The following is a 23,084-nucleotide window of genomic DNA, read 5'->3' as shown; positions in this document are numbered from 1 at the left end:
ACCATTAACGTTTCAGCTGCCAGTTCCTTCATTTTGCTCTCCTCTGATCTGAGAACATTAGCAGCAGGAGCACCTTTACTCTTAAATTTAGTTTAATGTTAGTATTGCAAGCCCTGCTGGCAAGCCTCAAGGCACAGACTCTGAATGGGGGGTGGTCATAGCTGAATGATAAAGTGGAAAAAAAAAGTTATTAACTCAATGTTGGAAAAAATAGGCTCCAACCAAACTGTGTTGGAAAGTTTAAGCTCAGAGTTAGGGTGAAAGTTGAGCAGGTTCCCCCCCTGCCTTAAACCCCACACACGTACCTGGCTTATGCCTGCTGGGAAACGGGATGTTGTTTTTCACAATTGATTCATGGTCACATAAAGGTATTTTGTTCTACACAACAGGTATGTGTGAACTGAATTTTATGGCGCATAACATTTGATATGCATCAAATACTTAAAGGTTTCCTACAACAAATTTTTTTAATCTAAATAATCACCATCTCTTTTGTAAGTTCAGTCTTATTTATGCTGAATTTTGTTAAAGTAGGAAGTTGGTGCTTTCTAGCAAATAGAAGCAGCCAAGAGGAAAATAAATGAGAAAAAACGCAAGCATGCTTAGGGACCTGTCATTTTAGTCTGAAATTATACCTGTCAAGGAAGCCCTTTGCTCTTTGCTGATATGAGTTGTATCACTTTCCTGGTGTTGGACAGACAATGTTCCCAGCTCCTAGGTGAGCTCCACCGAGCGGGACGAATGGTTCAGGGTGACTATCTGTGTTCAAGCAGAAATGGAACACATCCTAAACAATGCGCTGTATCAGGGCTCTCCTGGTTCAAGACCACAGAGGAAATCACACAAGATGGGTGTGACTGCAGGAAGGGAATGGTTCCGATCCAGGCACATGGAGACAGAGAATGTGAGGCACCTCTCTGGCTGGTACCAAAACCAGCTTAGCTCCAGGAGCCGAGGGTGAAGCAGTGTGTGAGGAGGACCCAGAGGCAGCTCTCCCAGTACCAGCAAGTGGGCGGTGCTGCATGTGGCACCAAGGGTGCTGAGATAGAGATCAAAAGGCCGCCTGAAGCCATTCCACTGTTGGTATTCAGAAGAGATTTGGTGGGTTCTTTGATCTGCTGGTTGGCTCTTATATCACGGTTTGGCCCCCACATGCAAAGACAAATGAGAATGGAGAAATACAGGATGAAAGGTTTAAGAGTGCTGGGTCAGGCTGAACGTGTCCCATGGTGAGAGTTTAAATTTCTGCCCCCCAAGTAAAATTCTTCAAAGAGTAACCCTCCTCCTCCTGCCCAGAGATGCCCTCATCAGGAAACACAAAGAAAAGGGTAGGCCTAGCACTGAGTAGACAGAGGCTACTTGGGGAGTGAGGAGGTCTGAGGCCGACTACCATCTCTAGAATTCAATCACTTTGGGATGTGAGAAAGCCGACAGACCACAGCAAACAAATTTATTATTTGTCATCAAGAGAATTCAAAATAAATATGATTTTACGATCACCAATAAAATCATTTGAAGAATTAGAACTGTTCACGTTATCACCATAAGCTCTTTTTACTATAAAAGCTTAAAGAAAACTATGGAAAAAGTATCAATAATTATGGTCCTGAAAAGGGTAAAAGAAAGTCACACAAAGAAGCTGAAAGAGTTGCTAAACGTTTATCCCTTGTATCATAATTTTTAAACACCTCTAGCACTCAGTGGTAGGTCATGAGCTAGGTCATTAAATAAAATAAATAGAAATCAGACATTTTCTACCAACTGACATTTCTTGATGATGAAATCAAAATATAAAGCAGGAAAAGTGTTGAAGGCAGGCCATGTTTCAGTTGACTTACATTCGGAGATTACTGCTGAAGGTCTCTCCAAGGTTTACAGACTTCAGTCTGAAAATTAGGAATAATGATAGCAAAGGAGAGAAGAAAAAAGTTACAAATCAGTTAACAGAATAACTCCTCTTCCTGTCCCAAATCATGGAATAAGAGTCACTCATACAAATAATACCAATGTGTGTTTAAATGGACGTTTTCTTTTAATACCAAAATGTAGTCCCTAGAGGAGGAACTAATAACTAATTCAATGAAATACCAGTACATCTGAATTATGTATATGTATTAATATATTCCAATACAAATGTGGCATTAGGGATAACAATTTGATCTCTCAAACTTATTAGACACTAAGTTATCTTTACTCAAACAGCGGGCACCTCAGTTCCCTTTCTGTTCCTACTTAGTCCTAAACGGGACTAGTAATTTATTCCTACACCGGTTTATTTTCCCACTGCCCTCAGAGGGTCAGGTGAACTGGGAAGCAGGAAAAGCGCCTCTCCCGGCTCCTACTTCTATCCACTTCTTGAGGTTAAATGGCGAGGGCCTCTGTTCACGAAGCTTGAGAAGGCGTCTACACACTGAAGAAGGAAGGTCTGCTGGGGTCACGAAAGGGACTGGACTGCCTGGAAGAGCAGCCCGCCTCTCCTGGGAACTGTTAAAGTCCTGCCCCGAGCTTCGCCTCAGCCGTCACGAACCTCGGTGGGCTGGCTCCGTGGGGCAGTCCTGGTTTTCCGTTCCGCCGAAGTGTGATCCCCACCGGTGGCAGGTGCTGGGCGCCGGTGCTGCCTCCTCTTCCAGCAGTTGTTCGGAGACCGGGTACAGTCTGCGCGGAGAGAAGGGACGCGGGAGCGTCGCCCGGGATACTGAGGGGGTGGGGCCGGGCTGGTGGGGGCGGGATTAGGCTAAACAGGGTCTCGGGATTGGGGCAGTTCCAGATTCCTCGGGCACGGGGGCGGAGCCTGGTGGGGACAGAGCCTACGAAGGCTGAGCGGGACCTCCAGATCTAGCACGCTTTTCAAGCAAGGCAGCTTTCAAAAGTTTGTGGCCGCTTTCAAAAATTAGTTCAACTGATCCAAGGGTCTCCAATTTGCCGCCTGGAGTCATTTCCTTCATGGTGCCTCATTCTTAATATTTTGCTACATTTCCCTGATCAATGGGAAAGCACTCAGCTTGGCATTCGTGACCCCCGTGACCTGATGCCACTTTAAGGAACTGGAAGTCATTCATTCCCTTCTTCCTCAGCCTTTGTTGTAACCAGAACCATTTTTGCCCTGCCATCCATGAATACCTTTTCCACTCCTGTCTCCAGCAAGATAGTCCAATTTTGAGTTGTGGTGAGTGACAGACTCAAGATCTCCTGTTCATAGAATCTTCCTGCACCCTGTCTTATTATTACTTTTTAAATTTTTTAGCTGAAACTCAGGATTTTATATTTACATTGACTAAATGTCAGCCTATTAATCTCAGCCCATCATTCCATCCCGTCTCTCACATGTGTAAGTGCAAGGAAGTGAGCTTTCTTGCACATTCTCTCATATGTATATAGGGCAAGAGGGTGAGGATTGTTGCTTATTACTTCTCAAATACAGACGTGCTGGAAAGTGAGGCTTTTATTCAGTGCCTACTGTCACACACTGTAGGAGAGAGAGCCAGCAATATTGCTCACGCAAGTCATTCTATTAGCCATAAATTGATTCTATTTGGAGTACAAACATAACAACCATAACTACACATTTCATTCCAACATCTAATTTGCTGCACCAAATTATGAAATTATTTCCACCATGTAAGTTTACATCATGCACTCAACTGATCACTCTGACTACCTGTAACTGGGCTCCACATGATCCCCCATGTCAGTAAGGCCTGCCCTATCCTCAAGAATTCATCTCCCAGTTTTCAACATCACCTTAACACGACTCCACTGTCACCGGTGTGAATTCTTTTCTGGTCTTTACTGCCTTTTCTCCTTAGAGGTTTGTGAATTCCACGCACCTGCTTTTTCACACGAGACTCTCCTGGTTTGGTTTTCTAGGTGGCTTCTTCTTGCCTCTTTGGATATATTCCTCCTGCTTGCTGCATTTTCACTGGCAGTTCTTTGACCAATTCTCTTTCTCTTTCTGCTTAGTGTAATATTTCTTAGAGCTAGGGAATTCAGTTAGCTTTTTTTGCAAGGGATAGAAAACCTGACTCACACTGGGTTAAGCAAAAAAGGAACCTGATTATTTCACACAACCAAAGGATGCCAGCTCCAGGTACAACTTTACCTACAGAATCAGGGCCTTCTGAAAACTTTGAGGACTCTAGAACACCCCACCCTTCACCACACAGAATTAATCTCTCCTTCTTTCTACCCCTTCCTCTTAGACCAGTTCTACCATATGTGTATCACTTTGCATGGATCTTGGTTTATATGAGTTAATCTCTTCTGAAAGATTCTGAGCTCTTTGAAAGCAGAGACCATTTTATTTTTCTCTGAATTCCCTGGGGAATTAGTATATACCATATGGGGATTAGTATATAGCATACGCTCAAAAATGTTTTTTGAATTAATCAAATGAATGACAGGATGGCTAGAAGCTTCTGGAGCTGATTCTTCCACTTGCAATTATTCTTATTGCTTCCTCTCTCTTCCCCACCTAGAATTGGTGAGGTGGGAGGGGATGCAGTTACAGTTTGAATGCTAATACTGACTTAAGATCTAGAGTGCCCCCTTCTGATCTTTGCTCTGGAGAAAGGTTTTTAGAATGTCTCAGTGTGCAAAGAAGCAAATGATAATCCTCTAGGGGAAGCCAATACATCTTAACTACTCCCTACAATTGTTCTCAAAGTGTTTCTGATACCTCAATCATCATTTCAGTCATCTCCATTATCATGATCTTCCACGATGAAAATTACTCTGAATCATTTTTGTTTTACTGAACACATCTCCAAGGAACAACTGAAGAAAGAATATATGAGGTAAAGTTTTTGAGTCTTTCATGTCTGAAAATGTGCTCATTTTACCCATGGTTATTTGGCAGGTTTGGACATTCTAGGTTAACAATCGTTTCTCAGTTTAGAAGGTATTGATTTCCACCCACCCACTCCCCACCCCGCCCCCCCGCCCAGTATTCATTGTTAACGATAAGAAGCCTAGAGCCAATTTTCATTTTTTGGATGGGATTTTGTGATAAGATCCGTGTCTGCAGTGACATCCCCAAATCTCAGTGACCTAAAATGATGAAGTTTATCTCCTGATTACAATATGTAACCATCCCAGGTCAGCCTTGGGTTTTGTTCCATACTATGTTCAACAGCATAATCGTGCTAAGAGGATTATTACCCCCTGGAGCATTGCTGGTTTGTGGCAGCTAGAAGATGAGAGTAAATTGCACATTAGCTTTTAAAGCCTTCATCCAAAATTATATTCATCATTTCCTCTCCTACTTGAAGTCACATGGTGATGCTCAGTTTTAAGGGAGCAGGTAACTTTGATCTTGCCATGTGTCTGAAAGAAGAACCAGATCTCTGAGAATGGTCATAATGAATATCGCACATCTGGTTTTTTCCTTCAACTAAGACATTTTTTGGACTTTTGTATCTTTCTGTTCTGACATTTCATGGAGTTCTCTAGTAGAACTTGTCAGCTGAGTACTCACATTCTTCCTCAGATTTAGATAATCATCTTCTATTTTTAAAAAATTATTTCATGTTCTCATTTTCTTTTTCTATGATTCTTGCTTATTAAACATCAACCTAGATTTGTCCTTTTTATCTCTGATTTTTATTTCATTTTTATTTTCTTTGCCTTTTTGGTTCTAAAATTTGGACATTTTGGACAGTATTATTTTTCAGTATTTTATTGAATTTTTTGTGAGTGAGATAAATCATATTTCTTAGTCTTTGATAGTTCTTGTTCTTTTATTCATCCTTTTGTATAAACTCTTTTATAGGTGTACTATCGTTTATGGGTGTACAATTATTTCTGAATATATTAATTAGTTTTCTCTAAATTATTTTTCCCCCAGAAAATTCTTTTCTTTTGTTAATGTTGACATATTTCTTTTACATAGCTATTGTTCTTTGTTTTTGTATTAATTAATATTAGGTAATTAGCTGCTAATAACAGGAAAAAATATATAGAATTGGAATGATATTCCACAGTGTCAGATTCCCAGTTTCTTTGGCTTTGTAACTCTACTATATATGGATACCACTCCCAAGATCATTGATTGTCCACAATGGCTGCTTCCCAAGCATATGTGTGTATTTTCTCTGAAGGAAGGATGCACAGGGGAATAATGGCATGCATACTCATCCCAAGAGATGAACACATCTTTTGTGCTACATAGCGCTGGCAAGGACTTCATCACAATGTCATCGTTAGCTTCAAAGGCAGCTGAAAATATGATCTTTATTTTGAGTAGCCATGTGATTTGCTTAAAGTCAAGACCCTATAACTGTGGAAAATAAGAAAGAGTGGATGATAGGGGACAATCAGCATCAATGCTAAAGACATCAGTTCTTATATAAGAAAGAAAGACTGGATCTCTGGTGTTGAGTTTCCTCTATTGTCTAAATGGGACTGTTCTCCAAGTTTCCTCCTTGGGTAAGAATTTTCAAAGCTCTGGGTAAGGTGGGCAAGTCCTGTCTTCTTGAGTTTCTTTTAGAGTGAAAACATGGGGAAGCTATCTGGCTGTGCCCGCTATGCCAGAAGACGTAGTCAGGCCTGAGGTACCAACTTGCACACCTGGAGCCTAAACTTTCAACTGAAAGTTCATTGAAAGTCTTTATAGAAGAGTTTTGGTTTAAAGTATTCCCTCTTGCTCCTAGGAGTGAGAGTGTTAAATAGGGGTTTGAGTGGTGAAATTTATCATGTACAGACTATTTTTGCCCTTATTTTCAACCTCCCTTCTCATTTCTTGCTCTTCTTGCCCTGTAGATGCTGAACAATGACTCCAGGGTTTATGTTGAAGACTGTCCTCGGCCACTCCAGTGCTGTGGCTTTCTCTACCTGTTTCATCCTTTACCCCACTCCCTTCCACTTTGTATCTTAAGGTGGTTTTTTAAATCTCTCATCCATTGATAGCTAATACCCTATTTTCATCACTGTTATTAGTATTTTTTTTTGTGGTACTTACACATTTTTATTTCACTGGGATCTTGGGAGCAAAGGGAGGTACACATATGTGCTTAGTTTGTTAGCATCTAAACATTTTCCAGGAATGGAATACTGAAATAAGACACAGGAAAAATTAAGGGGAAGAAAAGAAAGGAAGGGAAATTATAGAACAAAACTAGAAAATGCGATGAAAAGTTACAGGGAGACATTGACTAAATCATGATAGTCAAGTCACAAACTACCTGTCTTAAATTTGTAATAGATAAATTAACTAATATAATTATCTAAAATTTTCGATAGGGGTACCTGGGTGGCTCAGTCAGTTAAGCATCAGACTTGGGCTCAGGTCATGATCTTACAGCTCATGAATTCGAGCCCCATGTTGGGCTCTGTGCTGACAGCTCAGAGCCTGAAGCCTGCTTCGGATTCTGTGTCTCCTCCTCTCTGCCCCTCCCCTGTCATGCTCTCTCTCTCCTTCAAAAATAAATAGGCATTAAAAAATATAAGAAAATAAATAAAATTTTGGATCAAATTAATTTATTTGTATGTAGGTTGGCTGTTACGCATTCTTCTTCCTAAAAATACATCTTGAGGAAATATCAAATTCCATTAGACACAATTCAGTGGGACAGTAGCAGGTATCCTTATACTTGTCTAATCAGGAGAGAAGAATATGACTGAAGAGGGTCAATTTCAGGCTTCCACCTTAGAATTTGAATTTTGAGCAGCAATACAAAGAACTCCAAAAGTTTTGGCATTTACTCCATACCAGCAGTGGCCTCCTGCCAAGATAATTCCTGCCAAGATATGGTTGTGGTTTCTGCTTCCTTAGTCTCAGAATCTGCATTGATTCCTACCAGTTCCCAAGCCCAGCTTTTCAGATCTCTGTCCATTTCCTTTTGTCTAAATGAAGTACAGCAAAATTCTGTTGCTTGGGATTAAATCCTAACTGACATAAATGTTGGCACCAGAGGCTGGATTGTGGGAAAACGAACTTCAGGGAAGGGTTCTTATGATTGATCATCTATCTACATTAAGGTGAAAAGCAATGAAGCTCTGATTCTTGTCCTTACAAGGAAAGGTAGCAAACCATGACAACGTTGATGAAACAGCAATTATCAACCGAGATTACTTGTGAAAAATTTTCCATTGGGGAGAGTAAAAGTCTAACAGATCATGGAGCTACCACAACCAAAGATCATTGTGAAACAATGAGGAATCCAAGTATTTGCGGTTGAGTAGTTGCTTTTGGTGACACTGGATAATATAAGGAAGAGAGTGACAAACTAAAAATACTAAATCTCTGTTCTCAAAGCATGGGCTAACCGTGCTTTATATAACCATCCTGGCACAAAAAGTCAAGTGACTTAATCACAACAAGAGCTGATTCTATAGCCCAGGAAGATCTGTCATGTGAATGTCAGGGCATTCATCAGAAAAGAGTGCTGCTTTAACAATATAAATGGAGTTATTCAGGCATATTCAGAAGACATTGAGTAAGCGGAAGTCCAAAGTCCCTCTTACCTATCTTCCACTGAAGCGTCTTTGCAAAGATAAATAATCCACTTTATACTCCACTGGTCACACAGCTATTCTTCCCTTGCTTGAAGACACTGTTACTTTTTTGCCTGAGGTTGTTCCCTTGAAGAAAAAAATACAATAATTTCTTTCTTACTCAGCATCTCATAATATTCAGATCTGTAATTAGATTTAAATCTCATAGTGTCCTAGGGGACAAAAATGAAAAAATACAACTCTGAGATGACTCATGTGTACACATACACACACAAGCACAGACACACATGCGCGTGTGCACAAAATTTGCTAGTTTATGTCAGCCAAATTCTAGAAACATTGTTTTTCCTCCAGAATGGATTTTTAGGGCGCCTGAACAAAAAGTGGGGAATGTAATACCAGAATTTGTAATGTAATATCAGTATAAATTTGTCATGATGGGTAGATTTTTTAAAGACTTTAGATTCCATGTGCTATTTTAGGTGATTAGATACAGTTTACTTAATAGTTTCCTGGTTTAGTTAATGTATATCTGGCCACATGGATAATAATTTGTGTTGCAAAAAATTTGGTTTAAAGGCAGAAATTTAAAGTCTTTCAGAGATAGGATGCTAGGGTGCATATATCATATATGGCTCACCTTCTAACTATATTCCCTAAGAAAGTCTTAAAAATCTTCCCTTCACCAACAATTTGAGATCTAAAGAGGAAAATGCCAAACCTCTGTAAGTTCTCTACTAACTTATTTCCCTAGGTTAAAAGTGCTGGTGGGAAGTGTTATAATCGAAAAAGCACCATGACTTTAATAGAGATGCAATGTTCCCAAGGTAGAAGAGGTCAGTGGAATTATTAAATCTCAGTGGGAGACTAGGTATATTTACCATAATATTCAGCCATGCCAATGTGTTCATTAGAATAGCTTGATCTACAGAGATCTGTGGCTATGATTAATTGGTCATGACATTGCTAGGAATCAAACTAATGGGTAACCTTTATACTTAGAACTTAATTTGTGTAAGAAGAAAAAAGATCCCCTAAACCTGATAAACAGAAGCCTGGCTTGAGTTCCCATAATAGACAGTAGAGAGTACTGATTTTTCGTTACATGCCAAGATGAGAACCACAGCCCCTTGAATGAAAGCTATGTACCCTGGAGTCCAGACATTACACCCAAAGTGCACTTGAATCTTTCTCCTTTTTTTCTTTAAAGGTAACTATATTTATTCACTCAAGTAACCGTACTGGAAAAAAGAGTATACCCAAAACTTTCGGGTTGTTAGATACCATACACTAATTCTGAGTTAATGCTAATGCTAATTTTAAATCCATTATTAATAGATTTAAGGTAAATTAATTGTTTGGTTTTTTTAAGTCTAAAATAGGCCTAGTAAACTCTGGGCCCATCCTATGGTTATTTTTCTGATGGTAGGAATTTTTAGTGATCACCTGACCTTTAGAATAAAGGTTATTACGGTACAAGAGCATCAAGAGGAAGTTCTTGAGATTCTACCTTTATGCAGCAATTGCAGTGGGTCAGATAATTGGAAAGATTCACCAGACTCTAGCAAGACTTACTCAAAAAGATTCCTCTGGGCAAAAGATACAGAGAAGCAGGGGCAAGAAAGCATAATGGGGGGCGCCTGGGTGGCTCAGCCAGCTAAGCGTCCAACTCTTGATTTTGGCTCAGGTCACAATCTCAGTTTTGTGAGTTCAAGCCCCACATCATGCTTCGGATTCTCCTTCTCTCTCTGCTCCTCCCCAGGTCGCACTGTCTCCCTCAAAATAAATTAAAAACAAAAAGGTATAATGCAACCTCAGATTGGTCCTGACACCCATATACAACTTCTTTGGTTCTCCCTCATTTGCACATGATGACCTTCATCTCTAGAACAAAAGTTTACCTGGGGATCTCTTATTTATTGTTGGATTTAAGTCTTAATATATACTTTATTTTTTCCCCAATCTATGTTAAGGAATAATTGAAAAATTACTGAAAAATATAACTGCATACATTTAAAATGTACAACATGATGATTTAATATATATACAAATTGTGAAATAATTACCAAGACCAAGGTAATTAACATATTCACCACCTTATAATGAACTCTTCTGGTATGTGTGTGCTGAGAACACTTAAGATTACTCCCAGCATCTTTCAAGTATACAATTTTTTTGTGGTCGCAAATGGCAAAATTTTATTCTTTTTTATGGCTAAATAATATTCCTGTGTGTGTGTGTGTGTGTGTGTGTGTGTGTGTGTGTGTGACATTTTCTTTATTCATTCATCCACTGGAGGCCATTAGATTGTTTCCATGCCTTGGCTATTGTGAATAATGCTGCAATGGACATGGGAATGTAGGTATCTCTTTGAGATGAAGATTTTGTTTCTTCCCAACCCAGGAGTGAGATTGCTGGATTATGCAGTAACTCTATTTTTAGTTTTTTGAGGAACCTCCACATTGTTTTCCATATTGGCTGTACCAATTTACAATTCCACAACAGTGTACAAGGGTTTCCTTTTCATCAAGGGGTCGTTATACTCCACTGGTCACACAGCCAAAGCAGGCTATAAAGTAGGTACGGATTACCAATCTATATATTTTGATAAACAATGTAGACAAACTAGTCCAGCGTGCGTTCAGGGGAGTTTCAGACTTTAAACAGCATATTAAGTGTCACTACCTAGTATATTTCATTCATATCTTGGTCATGGGAGAATAAATGTAAAGTAATACTACATCTGCAAGGAACTTCACACATGGAAAACTTAGGAGTGAAAATTCTTCGCATATTCCTATTTGTTTCCTTGGGTTAGCTGGACAAAGTAGATGTACGTTTTGAAGAATAAAAGCTTAATCATTGTGCCACTGTTCCTGATAGAGCTTTCTTGCTGGAGCAACCTGATAAGCAGCATATACTCCCTACTCCCATATTTTGATTCGCAGAAAAACAAAACAAAACAAAACAGAAGTGATTTGCTTTTACTTAGCAAGAACAGAAGTACACTTTTATTTTCCACCTCAGTAATCTGTCAACTTTGGCTCTTTGCTGCAATTTAGTTCACAGGGACCTTAATTCTCTTACCATCTTGTAGAATATCAGGCTGGATTGCGACACTGATTGGTTGTTTAGCAGAAACTGGAGAGCAAGATATACCAGGTACTCTATACCCTCGTACTATAAGTGCATGGGAAAAGGGACAATATACATCTTATGAAAACACAGGAGTTTTCTCACATCAGTGAGGTTCTGGAGGGTTTAGATGGACAAACACTCCAATGTGAAGGACAATTTGTTGAAATTTGCCTACCCAATCAAAATGCTTATTTGCGTAACTTTGGATTTTAGAGGCTGATACGAATCCTGGCCTGTCATCACATTTGTAGCTGTTGTCTGCCTTGAGATAATAAAACACAGTTCTTGGTTTCTGGCCCCAGGATCTGTCCTCATATCTGCCCTTCCCAAGTCTTGTTCACAGCTTCACAATGATTTTGTGAACCTCTGAAATCCATTCCAATAAATTAATTTTTCTGAAGTTAGCCAGAGTTGACTTTTATTACTTACAACTAAAGAATGTTAATTTACACAATAATTAAGGATGTAGTACAAATGAAGTAAAACTTAATTAAAAAAACACAAATTAGTAAGTGTTAATTATAGACATCAATTATTCACATTGAACATTTTATAACATTTAATTTCTGTAAAAAAATTTTTTCAACGTTTATTCATTTTTGAGAGACAGAGAGACAGAGCATGAGCAGGGAAGGGGCAGAAAGACAGGGAGACACAGAATCCCAAGCAGACTCCAGACTCTGAGCTGTCAGCACAAAGCCTGATGCAGTGCTCAAACCCAAGAACTGTGAGATGGTGACCTGTGCTGAAGTCAGACGCTTAACTGACTGAGCTACCCAGGCACCCCTAACATTATACATTTTCTAAAGTAATAGTTGAAACTCTAAGATTCTATTAAGAAATTGCATTCAAAGAGTGGGTGCCCAGGTGGCTCAGCTGGCTAAGTGTCCAACTCTCGGTTTCGGCTCAGGTCATGATCTCATGATTTCATGAGTTTGATTCCCACATGGGGCTCTGTGCTGATTAAGAGCCTGCTTGGGATTCTCTCCCTCTGCCCCTCCCCTGCTCATGTTGTCTCTGTTTCTCTCAAAATAAATAAACTTAAAAAATAAAAAAAAAAAAAGAAACTGCATTAAAGATTATACAGAATTACATATATTTTTCTATCGTTACATCAAGATTTGATGAAATTAGTTTAAAAAATGGGGGCTAAAATATTCTATTTGATTTTTTGTTGTTATTGTTTTGTTTTTAAGTTTATTTACTTATTCTGAGAGAGAGAAAAAGTGTGTGTGGAAGTGGGGGAGGGGATGAGAGAGAGGGAGGGAGAGAATCCTAAGCAGGCTCCACCCTATCAGCCCAGGGCCTGACTCAGGCTCGATTTCCCCAACTGTGAGATCATGACCTGAGCTGAAATCAAGAGTTGGGTGCTTAACTGATTGAGCCACTCAGGTGTCCCCAAAATATTTTATTTGTGTAGTCAAGTGATTATGTGCATTTTTTTACCTGGCTGAAAATATAAAATATTTTTGGGGTTCTACTATTTCCTATTTGTAAAATAAATTAGGTGGAGAAATCTAGTCAATATTTATTGATCTTACATAAACAGTGCACTGAACTAAATATTCTAAGGTAAAATAAAAAGCCATTTGCTTATTGATGTTTGCAAGCAATAATTTTTATGCTGAATTTAGAGTTGAAAGCATTTTTATAGATTGTACCAATGTGTATAACACTCTTCTAATTGTCCTAAGTGTTTTGCAGTTAAAAGAACCTAGAAAAATAACTTTTAAGATTCAATCAAATATAATCAGCAAATAGTTTTTGAACTACACATTCTCAAATTGTTTGGCAAGATTCTGTAAAATGCAAGAGAGCTGGAAAAGGAGAAGCAACAGGCTGAAGGCATGATACTCAGTCATACTAATGTTAGGAAAGCACATTTTAAAATTAAGGGTATAGGAAATAATTGCCTGAAAATCATCAACATCTAAGAAGCTTGGAAAGCCTTTCGGATCCAGCTTGAAAATCTTTTACCTGTCTTGACATCTAATGTATATTATCTTGGTTTTAAATTCAGTTTCAATTGTTTCTTTTCTCACTCAATGCGTGCAAACCACATTGTTTTTAATGCCAAAGTATACAGAGAACTTTCTTTTATAATGTCTTGTAAATATTAGTTGTTATTAAAACTTATTTCCCCATTTTTTTCAGTGTTTTTATACTCTGCATTCTGTTTTCTCAGACGGCTAAATCTGCCAATTAAAAAAAGTGCCATTTGAATTTTAACATACTTTATATGCTTTTTGCTAATTTTACTCATTTTGTGCCTCCACACACTGGATAAAACTACAATGACAATGTTTTCTACAAGTGTAGGCAAATTTCAACAAAATAATATGCTTTAACAGTTGTCACATCTTTCAAAAGCTTAATTATGTGTGCACATCATAATAAAAATATATGTGTATATACATATCTGTTTATATGTATATAAATATCATTTTAAGATATTACGAGGCATATCAATATTTTCCCAATTCAATTCAGAAGTGAAATTTCCCATTTTCCAAGGACAAAGATCTAACTGTATACACAAGGGGAATTCTAAATTCATGAACAAAACATATATTCTATATGTATCGAATATATGTAAGCAAATTTTATATATAAGCATATTATATATTTACATATAGATTATATGTTCTATAGAATATATATATATTATATAGATGAGATCATGTGATCTCATGATCTTTTTACGTAGGGGCACCTGGGTGGCTCAGTTGGTTGAATGTCTGACTCTTGATTTTGGCTCAAGTCATGATTTCATGGTTTGTGAGTTCGAGCCCCATGTCAGGCTCTGTGCTGACAGCACAGATACTGCTTATGATTCTCTCTCTCTCCTCTCTCTTCCCCTCCTCTGCTCGTGCTTGCTCTCTTTCTCAAAATAAATAAACATTAAAAAAATGTTTAAGTAACATAGGGGACCACAAGGAAAAACAGAAAGTCAGTGAACCAAAAACATACCCAGGAAGAAAGCATTTTGAATATTATAAAAAAAAAAGTTTTAAAAATAATAACTTCAGTGGTTCTATGAACAATTTTAACAATATATATAAGCATATAAACATATTATATATTATATTGAATATAATAATATTTTTCAAAGATTGTTATAAATAAGATGATAAATAACACATTTGGTAAAATTCTATAACTTCCAGTTCAGTCTCATACTAAAATAACTTTATTAAATAAAAGTATAAATAAAAGCTGAATTAGACATAACAAAAAAATATGGAGTAGCAGTCCTATGCACTAAATTTGAAAGTCTAAATCCATTCATCTATCCAACCAACCATTCATCTATCTATCCTTCCATTCATCACTTCAGTAGGCCAGGTAGTCTGCTAGAGTAGGAATACAAAGATAAATCATGTTCTCAGTGAACTCACAGTCTAGGAATCAAGACAGACATGCAAAAGAGACAACTATTGCTTTGTTTTTAAGCTCTGTGACCCATCTGCACCAGCATCAGAAAGAACTGGACTGATGTCCTTTTCTTCTCAATCACTTAAGTCCTAGCCATCCCATTCTGGTCCCCAGGCTGTGCCTAATCCTCTCTGCTCCTGACTCATTCAGTCTCAAATTCTGCACTCAGATCTAATTCTCCTCTAGTACTGACCTCAGGACACCCAGGCATTCACACCCCATGAGTTATGTTCCTTCAGCCAGTTTGCATAACCAATTATTCTAATGGGACCTGGTACAGCACAGACCATCATGGCCAACGTGCCTCCTTGGATCATCCAGTCCTGCGGAAATCTACAGTACCACATGATAAGTGCTATAAAATAACATCACCTTGGGTGCCTTGAGGAGGGACTATGCAGCTTCCCAGGACTGAGTGGAAGTTTGACAGCTACAAAACACTTTATAGAGAATAATGTTTGAAATGTAATTTTGAGTCTCGAAAAATGAGTAGATGTGTGCCAGGTATACAGAGAATACAATGGCAGAAAACCTTAGCTCTTTAGATTCACATGAATTCTAGAATATAGGGACACAGAGGTGTGGAAGATGAAGTCATCCCCAAACAACATAGCAATATAAAAATCTGAGCTCCAACCAAGGCAATGAAAAACTGAGCACACAATAACATATTCATCAGTTTAGTATATTTGGGATTATAATTGGAACAGATATTGATTTTATAGTATTAGTTATAGTCAGGACAGGGAAAATTATGAATGTTCCTCAAGAAGAGTGAAATAAAGTAAAAAGGGCATCAGTTCTTTATGGGTGAAACTGGTTACTTACAGGAACATTCTACAAAGAACCTTGGTTGATCTGACTCCAAAGATTTTCTCCTAAATTATTATTTTAGCTTTCTTTCCTCTTATCCCATGCTTAACAATAATATGTATAATTTCCTTCTCTTTGTAGAGAAGGACAGAAGTTGTGTTTTGGTTAACCAACTATGAATATTTAGGTTATCCTTGAAATTATATTCTCACTACAAATAAATTAATTAATATATTCCCACTACAAATGCACTGGCATTTGGCTTATGTGTCAGCATATGTCTTTAGTTATTTTGTGTTTACTAAGGTTCTTCACCACTGGATATGCTGTAGTCATGGTTCTGGATTTTCAAAACTGAGGAACAGGTCTTTGTCTAGAGTAATCCATCCAGAAAGAGCCATCTTATGAAGGCCAGGTTAGTGACCATTGACTTCTCTTGGTAATTACCCCCATCTTGACCCTCTTTATTACAAAAGTAATTATGGTTCTATGTGATTTATTCAAAATTTTTAAGTAGGGCCACATGGGTGGCTCAGTTGGTTGAGTGTCTGACTCTTGACTTTGGCTCAAGTCATGATCTCATGGTTCGTGAGTTCGAGCCCCGTGTCAGGCTCTGTGCTGACAGCACAGATACTGCTTATGATTCTCTCTCTCCTCCTCTCTCTGCCCCTCCCCTGCTCATGCTTGCTGTCTCTCTTTCTCAAAATAAATAAACATTAAAAAAAATTTTAAGTAACATAAGGGACCACAAGGGAAAATAGAAAGTCAGTGAACCAAAAACATACCCAGGAAGGAAGAATTTTGAATATTATAAAACAAAGTTTTAAGAATAACAATTTCAGAAGACCATGGGGGAAGGGAAGGGGGGAAACTAGTTAAAACAGAGAGGGAGGGAGGCAAACCATAAGAGACTCTTAAATACAGAGAATAAACTGAGGGTGGATGGGGGCGTGGGGGACAGGGGAAAATGGGTGACGGGCATTGGGGAGGGCACTTGTTGGGATGAGCACTGGGTGTTGCATGTAAGCGATGAATGATGGGAATCACCCCAAAAACCAAGAGCACACTTTACACACTGTATGTTAGCCAATTTGACAATAAATTATATTCAAAAATAATAATTTCAGTGGCTCTTTGAACAATTTTAGCAGTAACATCTTTACATTTTTTTCTAGGATAATCAGATAACTGAGAATATCTTATCCATCACAGTGGCCGTGAGAATGCACCTCAGAGACCATTGACTTGACTACAGGGTGTGTAATTAACCAAGGGTACCAGCTACTGTGTTTTGAAATGTGTGGTTCCACACCTCCCAGAGGTCATTCCCAGCCAATGACTGTGTGCAGAAGAGGTACTAAAGCAAACCCATTCTTGACTTCTCTGAAGGCCAACTTTGGCTTAAGGATTCCCTATTGTTTCCCCAAACCTTCTATCAGTCTAGGGTAGTTCCACCAAACCTCTCTCTCTCCTTTATTTGAAATTTTTTTTTCAACGTTTATTTATTTTTGGGACAGAGAGAGACAGAGCATGAACGGGGGAGGGGCAGAGAGAGAGGGAGACACAGAATCGGAAACAGGCTCCAGGCTCTGAGCCATCAGCCCAGAGCCGGACGCGGGGCTCGAACCCACGGACCGCGAGATCATGACCTGGCTGAAGTCGGACGCTTAACCGACTGCGCCACCCAGGCGCCCCGACTCTCTCCTTTATTTGAGATCAGAAGTACATCAGAGTCTGATGGCTCTCTTAGCCTTCTCTAGCTCCCTCCCTATTTTCTCTCAAAGAAGCATTTCTTCAAATAAAATCCTTGCATATTACCTACCTCATCTTTGCATCACCTTCTGAAGGACCCTGAACAACACTTCTAAAAATTTTGCTAAATTCTCTTCAACATTTTATGCCATGGTGCAAAAGGTAAGAATTCCAACTGGGCTAATCCTCCCAGTGGGCAGAATATTGAATGGTATATCTTCTTGTCCACTTTACCCAGATGGAGGAAGTGTTTGAGGAAAGAGTCCATGCTGATATATGGGTATTATCTATTAGTTTTCCTAAAAGATCAGAGACATGGGAGAAGCAAGATTGCTGACATGGAAGTTTGGATAAGAGTTATATGGGTAGGAGCACCTGGGTGGCTCAGTCGGTTAAGCGATTTTTGGTTTCAGTTCAGGTCATGATCTCACAGTTCATGGATTCAAGCCCTGTGATGGGCTACGTGCTGACAGTACAGAGCCTTCTTGGGCTTCTCTCTCTCCCCCTCTCTCTGTGAACCCCCCTGCTCACTCACTCTCTGTATCTCAAAAAATAAACATTAAAAAAAAAAGAGTCTGGATAGACTACTTTGAATAGACCCAGAGTGGATAAAAGAGTCTCTTAACAGGTAGATTTTCCTGCTCAGTGGAGGTAAATTTATTCTGGAGCTTACTCAATGGTTTATGAGCAACACGATCATATTGGTAGGAAAGGAAGGAACACATGGATAGGCACAGTAACGAGCATTTTCCCACCCCACAGATGACCTAGTTTTTGCTACTGCTGAGAGCCCATTTTGCAAGTAGCAATAAACAACCCCATGTTCCTGATTGGATACCATATTCTAGAAGGACCAATCTACTAGCTAATAGCATGCTGGTTATACTATATCCCCTCCATCACAGAGGAGGCAGTATTTTGTCCTAACTAGAACAGACATGTATTCTGTATATATATTTGCCTTCCCTATTGGCTATGCTTCTGACAGCAGCATCACCTATGGACTTATAAATGCCTTATTTATGGCTACAATGCAAATGGCTTCTCGGGGATGAAACAAGGGAGTTTGTTGATACTCATGGTTTAACTGCTTTAACACATAATCTATTATCCATAAGATCCTGACCTTATAAAAGGAAACAAATGAAGACTTAGAGCTCCAGCTGACACACACTACTTTCTAAGTTTGGGATGTTGTGCTGTAGGATACAGTATGTACTCTGAAACAAGAATCAATGTATGGTGCTGTTTCCCAGAGCCAGAATACTTAGGTCCAAGAACACAGAGAATAGGGATGGTACTGCTTGGTACACCTAATATCCCATTTGCAAAACTTTACTTCTCAACCACACAACTCTAGGATGTACTGAGATACAGCTCCTTAGTACCAAAGGGAGAAATGATTCTACCAAGGGGCACATTTTGTTTCCATTGAGTTAGAGTAGCTAAGACTGCTATCTGGTATTTTGGTTTCTTCATAATGGTTATAATATTGATTAGATGGTTGATCTTGCCTACCAAGAAAAAAGGAGAAATCAGGATGAAACCAAGGGGAGCCTTGGCAAGGATTGCCTTCCAGAACCTCTGTGTCTAATAGTTAAAGTTATGAGAAGACCCAACAATCTCAAATATTTGGAAACACCGGGGCGCCTGGGTGGCGCAGTCGGTTAAGCGTCCGACTTCAGCCAGGTCACGATCTCGCGGTCCGGGAGTTCGAGCCCCGCGTCAGGCTCTGGGCTGATGGCTCAGAGCCTGGAGCCTGTTTCCGATTCTGTGTCTCCCTCTCTCTCTGCCCCTCCCCCATTCATGCTCTGTCTCTCTCTGTCCCAAAAATAAATAAATGTTGAAAAAAAAATTAAAAAAAAATATTTGGAAACACCAAGGACTTGTATCCACTTGGAATGCATTTTTAAGTTATTCCAAGACATAAACTGATTAAATCGAAAAAAATAAAAGATAAAATAAAAGGAAAATGTACAGTGGAGAGGAAAATTGTATATACTTTTATATAATCGTGTATGACAAGTTGTAGAAATAAACAAACTTTCATCTACCTAAAATATCAACATGAAATCATACCAGAACTTGAGCATGATGGATATTACTGAACAATCTTGGATCTGTAACACGCAATATTTTTGGTTGACTCCTTTTGGGTATGGAATGACCATTACTTTGGTTGCACAAATGAGAACTGTATTACGGAGGGTAGTAACTTTTCTTTTTAAAATATGTGTAAGTATAGGAAAACTGGTGTATGTTGACAGTGGGCAGCCAGAATGGTAGGTCATAATGGGAATTCGTCATTCTGTTTTAGTCATTCTGCTTCTGAACCTTCTACTCATATTTTAAGAAACCTTGTAAGCTATAAGAAGTTCACTTCCGGGTACAGAAGCTCAGTATGCCAAAACATTACTTTTTGAGACTCCCTTGCAATGAGCGTACTGATACACTGCCAGTGTCAGCCAATTAGAGACATCTGCTTCAGACTTTGAACCACAAGTGACTCATGCAAACACATAACGATCATGCAGAAAATGGCAAGGCTGAGAGTAGTGACAGTGATTATGTTGTTTTCAGAGGCAGGACTGTCTAGAGCCCAGGGCCAACACTGATAGATTTAGAAGTCCAAGGTGGGGCATCTGTGCCCACAGAGTCTCCCTGGCATTAGTTACGAGGCAGGATTTGGAGTATTGTTCAAGGATTCATGTTTGGTCTCCACTCTGTGAATATTCTGTAAAAGATCAAATATGATTTTAACAAAATTTTGTCTGACTGTAATAGAGCTAATTTTTGTAATTGAGACCTTTTTGCCATTGAGAATATGATTAATACTCTGTTTTGTGAATAGGTAATTTGAGAGCCTTTTGGCTCTTACTGCCCAAAGTAGCCTGTGTTGCCTTTACGTGCCTTCAAGATCAGCCCCAACCTGCTAGATACTGACCCTACTGTTTGAATACTTTGTTTCAGGCCTGGTTAGGATTAGCTCTGCCTCTAGAGCTTTGTGAAGCTACTCACAGATGTGTACCATGTATCCAGTTCTTCCATTTTGCTTCAGTTTTCCCAGCTAATAAGCAGCAGACCTGGGATTTATTTAGACTTTGTGACTCCAAAGTCCTTGCTCCTAATCATCACCTCCTACTGACTTTAGCTACATCTCACAGATGGGAATGGTCCCTTTGAAGGTGAGTGGCCTCCTCGAGACTCTTCCAAATCACGTCATTATATAGTCTCCATATAATCTGACAGACTACCACCTACTGACAATAGCATTCATGTTGATTAGCAAGCTATACTATTAGAACTTCTTCTAATATCATCCACATTAACTATCCTGCACCTTTCACTTCATTAATGTACCCCTCATATCTTAGCACTTGCCCTATATAAGTGTATCTTTTACTAACTTCCTCTCCCCAGAAAGAACAGAATTGTCCTGGCATCCTCTTCAGCCTGGGTGGCACCAACGGAATTACCGCTCCTTCCACTTCCTGCCATCTCAAACTCCTGGTATACTTTCTCAGGGCTCAGGTTGGTCCTCTATCAATCCATACAACTGGAATAATGTAACACTTTATAGTTCATCTAGAATTCCATGTCTTAACTTGGGTGATTAACAAAGGAACAATTAGAGAAAGCTAATTGAATTGGAAAAAGATAATGACTCCAGAATTCCTGACTCCAGACTTCATGGACACTCCAGTAAGTGATTTTTCCATATTTTTTGCAGCCCCACATTTTCCTCTCTTCTGATTCCAGAATTGTTTTTGAAATGGTAGCTGTCTTTGTGAAAAGAAGAAACCTTTAAAGGTGCAGAAGGATATTTGATGAGGCTGTTTTAACTGAATAAAAGCTTACCACAAATACAATTTACTTACTTTATGCACTTAATTCTGTATGAAATCCATAGGTAGGAGGCATATTTTATAAAAGCAGAATCTTGCTGGGTTGATGAATCTTGCTGGTTTCCTAACAGAAAAAAATGGGTGTCTCACTTGAAATACCTAAGCTTTGAAAATTCTCCAAATCATTTCTCCTTTTTTTAAACATTCAGATTGAAAGATGAGATGGAGACAGGAGTGCTGTTGATGATCAAATGAACAACCATTGCAAGCATTCTCAGTAGATAGAGCTCATCCTGAAAGTCATTAAACACATAAATGCTGGAAGAGAACATCAGTGTCATGTTTCGTTGCTCCAACAACACATAGAAGGAAGAGCAAAGTATTTTTTAAAAACTTGATACCCAAATTGTTTATTTCAGCATTTCCATTTTACCCTTCATTACTTTTTGTTCCAGAGACAAAAAGTTGAAAATCATGATAGAAAATTGCAGATGTTTTCCAATAGCTCATTATTATAAATATGGATGAAATTCATAATAAAAATATTTTTCATTTTTTCTCCTGCTGGTGCAACCAAAACTATCCAAGCAGATGATTAGTTAATAAAGTAAAGAGCAATCAATGTATACAGTCAGTTCATAGCAGGCTACAGGTACCAAGGAGGATGAATCAAAAGGGTTTGAAAACAGTGACAGGAGGAGGTTGTCAAGTGAAACTCTGAGCTGTAAAAATCAACGCTCATAAACAGACTAAGCATCCGTAAAAGTAGCCCATTGTGCAAAATGGCTTATGAGTGTTGCCTCTGAGAACTTGTGGCTGTAAAGACCTACTTGTGTTTTCTGAAAGTTGTACTTATAATCAATTCCACCAAAATATAAGTTGCCCAGAAGAGAGAATGTCATGACTGATAAAAACAGCAGAAGGGTGTGCATGGGGAAGAATTTGCCAAGTATCCAAAGCAGTCTCCAGAGAAGCTGGGTTGACTTCAATGGCCAGTTTCAGTTATCTAGCCAGAGACTTCCCTAGAGTAATGCAATATAGGTGGTCAAAGCCTGACAGACCCATCTTTTAAGGACATCTGATTCTTTTCTTATTCTGTGCTCAGGAATAGACTTTCTGATCGACATTTATTATCTACAGCAAAATGGGAAGTTATGTCTTAAGTTAACAGTCAGGATCTGTTGCTTTGTCAAATATAGATTCGAGCATAAACTGGCAAACTGATGCATAAACTAGTCTTTTAAGATTTTTGGTTTATGCAAATCAACTTCTACATCCTGATTATTTCTTGGCAAACTGGTAAGCATTTGTTTTTTGAATCTGTCAAGCTGTAAACTAGACACTGAGGTAGTGCTTCCACCAAAGACTGCCTTCTCATGAAACTCTGCAAAGACATTGGCTTCAATATCTTTTTCTTGCCCCAATGAGTATTATAGCTATTCAGTTGGTCTATGTTTCCAACCTGGAAAGACACAGGAGTCCAAATTAGGATGAAATTTACTACTGTAAACTTATATTCCAATCTTCATACAAAGAAGTATTATATATTTAGGACTAAAATTATCACTGTAGAAACAAAACATTTTATACGTACTATCATTTTCCTTCATAATCCTTTCAAAACAAGAAGGAATAAATAATTATAAATTT

At 38.7% G+C, this 23,084-nt stretch overlaps 1 protein-coding gene across 4 annotated transcripts in view; it reads right to left on the bottom strand.

Moving 5' to 3' along the window:
• TTC29 (tetratricopeptide repeat domain 29) overlaps nucleotides 1–23,084 on the bottom strand; it is a 431,955-nt gene that overhangs the window by 246,960 nt on the left and 161,911 nt on the right. Inside the window, exons 4-8 of one of the 4 annotated variants that reach the window (XM_040472852.1) lie at nucleotides 21,468–21,558; nucleotides 8,461–8,577; nucleotides 2,528–2,655; nucleotides 1,839–1,886; nucleotides 636–759 (exon numbers count right to left, since the gene is read on the bottom strand). The gene's annotated coding sequence lies outside the window, so the exon portion shown is untranslated. Of the gene's footprint in view, nucleotides 1–635; nucleotides 760–1,838; nucleotides 1,887–2,342; nucleotides 2,485–2,527; nucleotides 2,656–5,473; nucleotides 5,525–8,460; nucleotides 8,578–21,467; nucleotides 21,559–23,084 lie in introns of those variants that run through there. The other 3 variants (XM_040472844.1, XM_040472860.1, XM_040472868.1) reach the window with 3 other exon arrangements.

This window comes from Herpailurus yagouaroundi, unplaced genomic scaffold (genome assembly GCF_014898765.1).
Source record: "Herpailurus yagouaroundi ecotype Mexico unplaced genomic scaffold, PumYag 28, whole genome shotgun sequence".
NCBI classification, from domain to species: domain Eukaryota; kingdom Metazoa; phylum Chordata; class Mammalia; order Carnivora; family Felidae; genus Herpailurus; species Herpailurus yagouaroundi.
This window is presented reverse-complemented; position numbering and strand designations above follow the sequence as displayed.